Here is a 5,429-nt window from a genome sequence, read left to right as displayed (position 1 = left end):
AATACTTTCTTTCCCAAAACTGTTGTCTAACAGAGTAGCGCAGTGGGTTAGAGGGTTCACTGGGGATATGTAAGTCATGAGATCGAATCCCGCTGGGGATTTGTTATTTTTTATGTTTCCATAATTTTTTTAAACTTAATTTTTTGGTTAAATATTGTAAAATTTGAAAATTCTAAACCGGCGAAAGTATTTTAATCATACATGTTATGTACTCTATCAATATTAATATCGACAGATGTCCCAGACCACCTTAAAGGGGCATGGTCACGATTTGGTCAAAAATTATTTTTCTAATTTTAATGCCCACAATGCTTCAGTAAGGCATTTTATTCGGCAACCAAAACTTGAGTGTCATTCATTGAGTAATAAGAGAGTTACAAAGTTTACAATACTTATATAAACAAAGCCATTGTTTACATTTTGAATGTTGAGGTTAAAATTAAAGTTTTAGACCTAGAATGATTGTATCAAACGTTAAGAACTGTTTATTTTTGCTTAAAATAAATCAGAAGATAGACAAATCAGCTTGAACATTTTTTTACTGGTATATTCAACCTATTTAAACAAAAAAAGGGCACGAGCCTTGTTTACATGACAAAGAATTGCGAGCCCTGTAACTTGCTTATAACTTAACAGCTGACCCTTAAATTTCATTTGATCATTAGAAATCCATTCCTAAACCATTGTAAATAAAAAAAACCCAGAATAACAGAATTTGACCAAAATCGAGACCGTGTCCCTTTAAGACTATAAGTATCTTTTGTACTCTTTGGGACATGTACTATTATTTTCATGTTCCGTTTTATTCAAAATATTTTAGATATATTCTGCATTGCATCTTTAAAATTTATATGCCTCCAGTGAGAGTCGAACTCACGACCCCTGGTTTACGAGACCAGTGCTCTAACCACTGAGCTATGAAGGCTGATATGTACATTAAGCTGACACATGCAGGAAAATCTAGGCCCTAGATATTAGATCAATATTTTCACAATTGTCCTGTCAAATCAGATAATACGTGCATCTGTCAGGCAATTTATACTTACTGCATGAAATAAAAGATTAGAAAATCTATATGTGTATAATGTATATGACATAAAGAAATGAATTGCAAAAGAAGGAATGAATGTAATATATGTAATGAATATATATTTAAAAATACAAGTCAAACAACATTTACAAATCGTCTGACACATTACGTATACGAGAACAATTATTTATAGATATTTCTAAATAAATAGTGTACCATTGAATCTAAGTCTTAATTTATTTAAGCTTTAATTTTTGTAACAAACGGTGTAGGTGTCCAAGGTGAAGATTTAGAACGGTACAAGTAAGATATAGGACATTACGTTATCAAAAGTCTGTCGAATTTTCATTGAAGACTTCTATGTGGATAGCACGTATAACAGTATTGTTGAGATATTCCTATAAGATATAGGAACAAAACACAAGTAGAAAAATAGAATTCTCTCACAATTCCAAAAGCAGAATTAAAACTATCAGTCAAAAGTTTAATTATTCAATAGGCATACGTGTTTCTTAATTGCGCACTATGGATATAAATAATCATTGTAATTATTCAGGTGTCTAAAGACGGTACAGGTATTTAGGTTATTATTTCAATAATTTTTTCTTTCTCTTTAAATAATGAATATCTGTTCAGAATTCGATTCAAAGTTTACCGAGTGACAGTGAACATCTATCCAAACCAGTCTATCAAATATACGTGAATAATTTAGTTAGTCATTTATACTTATGTATGCGACATGTATGATGTCTTTCCTGAAAAATGTAATTGATTAGATGATTTATTTATAATACTGTCGCTGATTTGAAAGACAGAAATACTTTCTCTAAGCGAAATATATTTTTGCTGCTTTCTGATTGGATAATCTAACGCCTGCGCAAGGACGACTGTTCATTTAACCATGTGTTTCTTCGCGTGTTACATGTCGCCTTTAATGGCAGGTTTTTGCTTGATATTTTATTGATTCCAACTTTGAATCTGGTAATATTTTAAAAATTGATAACTACCGCTTAAAAGTAATAATTATCTTAGGAGGTTCACAGCCTCAAGCGTGCCGGAAACATTACTCAACAATCTTCAAAACCGATAGTCTTGTACAACGTCCAGTTAGTGTGCTTCACTATTGACATATTTTGTTCTTCCCGAATTTGTTATTTATTCGATTTTAATATATGATATTATTGCACTTAGATGTACATGATTTAAACCCATAATTGCACGTACATGTACATGTAAAGCATGTAGCTCCGTTTGGGAAAGTGGCGGTCAAATAAAAAGTAAAGTATCCTGTGTCTAGTACGTTTATTTTGTTTTTTAGTTGGATATAAAAGATATACTTATGAAGTGCCATCCGCCCTTTGCGGATTCCCTGTTGCTACGTGAATATATGTAATAAATTTATCAATTGTACATTATAATAGTAAAACAATACGGGAACATGAAAAAAAATATTGCTGGAGGTTTTTGTAATGCTGTATTCGATAAATAAAAGAACAATACACAGACAGGTATGAAACGTACAGCTACAGATATAAAAACATTGGCCATATATTTCACTAGCATAAAAGATCACTTTCATTTAAAAGAATTGTATAACAACGATCTATAAGTATCTGTTATTGTCGTTTACTTCACATGAATTTGATCAGACATCAATTTACTAGACATGCGTTTCAGTTTTGGATTTATTCGCCTTCGATGTTAAATTACTGGTCATCAACGAGTCTGGGGATTTCTTGATTATATCGTCACATAAAGTAGTGTATGAAGATTGTCTTTTATCTTCCATTTTGCTGTCACGTGAGAAAAAACTACCCATCAATCACGTGACCTCAGGGAATTGTAATGTGGAATAAACCATCCGAGAGTCAACATGGGATCGCTTCGATCGATCTGATAATGTAAAATCGAGCAATGGTTTACAAAAGCAGTGCTCTTGACATAATTGGCGAATCTAGTTTATACTTGCACTTTGCAACTCTTTTAAAAGTTAATTGATGGCATAATCAGCATGCAACATTCCTTCCCGAAAATACAGCCATCATATTTTATGAATGACGTTACACTAGAAAACTCCTTGCAACAGCCCTTATATTGACAGCTCTATTTCTCCCAATTCGATAATTGTGTTTACTTATTTTTTGAAAATCGTTAGCCACAGATGTAAATAGTTTCATAACAAGAGGTATAAACAATGACATATTTCTTCACAATCAGTGTCAACATGTCAATAGGTATATTGTATATGTGTATGTACCCTTTTCACTTTATGAGCAATGTTGTCTTTCGGTTCATCAAGTTCTCATTACTCTCACGTCTGACCGACTTTTGTCGATGGCTTCATTAATTTCTAATACATTAACAACTATTTAGCGATAACATGAAGTATTAAACAGATTAGGAAGGTAATCTTGCGATCGCTGGATAATCCTTGACAAGTATAAAATAACACCCTTAAAGAAATTAATTTACGAAACCAAACGAAGATAAAGATATTCACTTGCGTAACTATCTGATTATTGATACTACTTGAGTATGGAAATGTAGAGCTTTAAACAACAGAAAGATTTAATTGAATTTCATATTCTTTAATCAAAACATACTATGCAAAATTCAAATCCATATGGTATGGAATCGTCTTGTATCTTAAGGTATTGTTAAAAAAGGTTTTCTCTCTAAGAATGGCCTTTGAAGTTAAAAGGTATGGTGATCGTACTCACCTGATGACCCCGGGCCCTCCCTTGATGACCCCAGGTTACCTAACCATGGGATACCAACAACAGACGTGGATGTCGTTGACTCTTGTAACCGACCGGAAGCGCAGGTGTGCTTTCCTTTGTCTCAGAGTTTGCAAGACCACAGTATTTTGATTACTTATATAACGCAAAGTTAAGTCGAACATTAAACCCCAAAAAGTAATGTACCCCCCCCCCCCAAAAAAAAAAACATCAAAAACAATACCTGAACTAATTTTGAACAAAATCATTCTTATACCACATTTCATAATCTAAAGGATCTAGATAAGTATATTATGTTTGAATTATTGTTAAGAATATTTCCTCAACAATTGGCCATTTCTGCAGCAACTGTGTACGATAATTGATGCAACTCTTGTCTATGACGTTGGCATTTTTTTCCTAAATTCAAAATCACAAATCCAACTTGTTATATACATGAGGTGACCTTTAACTACATCAATCATAAACTAACAATACTTTAACTGTAACAATATAACACATCAGTGTCGACATTTTGAAATATATTGATGTATCACATAATTAAAAATAAAAATCGCTGCATATCCGAAAAATGGCAACTGCATTATTTGTAACACATGTACTAAAAGTAGGTTTTGATGATGAAACCATGTCTGTAGACTAAATGTCTAAATAAAACTTTCAAAAAGAGTATTTTTTGCAGAACACAACATTTGAATATGGATTTATACATGCAGTCCCATACATCAATAAAGGGATTTAACACTTAGTCGACAATTGACTTGCAGCAAATTACGTTGAATGCAATCTTTATTCAAGGAATAACGATATATTCTCTGAGTATTATGAGGTGATAAAATACGATCGGGAGATGATCAACTCCAATGAAGCCAAAGGATAGATGTGACCCCCATTGGACCATATTTGATCACCTAATTAGAGAATGTTTCCTTATTACATTTATATATTTTTCATAAATTGTTCAAATAAATCTTAAATTATTGGAATTTTTTTTTGCATTAATTGCGTAAAATTAAGCAAAACCTGCTTATGACCACACATTATGTCGTTTGCGTCATAGATGAAATGTATTGTGCTATACGTTTCAAATTTGATTTCTAGTCTTATCACAAATACACTGTAAAATGTAAATATAATTTTATTGAAAAGAGATAATTCTGCAATGTTCTTTTTCGGATATGTTTTCCAATGGAAATAATAGAGTGAAGTTTTTACAGAGGAAAATAAATTCCTGTCAGTATTTAGTCTTTAAATAATTTGAATAAATTAAATTCAACGAGGCCGAGTCTAATTTGTTCTGCCCTAGATTTTTGAATGAAATTTTTTACATGAATTTCTACTGATATAATTATTAATTTAAGATAAAAAAAAAATAAGACATTTACCACAACGTTTGTTTAAGGGGTCATCTCAAAGTTTGTTAATTTTCAACATAGGACCCTATGGGATTTTGCTTAAAATGTATCAATTTTGCCTATTTTTACATTTTTTTTTTAAACTTCTGCCCTAGGGATTTCTTTTTCTGTTCTACATATTAAAGTTATTGCTAAAAGGCATCAAATGATCAAATGAAAAACCCTTTTACCTCCTGGTTTGTTCCAGGGGTCTTATCAAAGTTGTTTTTTGTATGCTCAATTTCCCAGTTTGCCAGATAATGGCTA

General features: G+C 31.8%; 1 non-coding gene across 1 annotated transcript; it reads right to left on the bottom strand.

The window, feature by feature from the left end:
- Positions 1–852: 852 nt before the first annotated feature.
- Positions 853–925, bottom strand: Trnat-cgu (transfer RNA threonine (anticodon CGU)). The gene has a single exon. It is a non-coding gene; the product is annotated as a tRNA-Thr (tRNA).
- Positions 926–5,429: the final 4,504 nt, after the last annotated feature.

This window comes from Crassostrea angulata, chromosome 1 (assembly GCF_025612915.1).
Source record: "Crassostrea angulata isolate pt1a10 chromosome 1, ASM2561291v2, whole genome shotgun sequence".
Lineage (NCBI taxonomy): Eukaryota > Metazoa > Mollusca > Bivalvia > Ostreida > Ostreidae > Magallana > Magallana angulata.
Note: the sequence above shows the minus strand (reverse complement) of the source record. Positions and strands in the feature narration are given on the sequence as shown.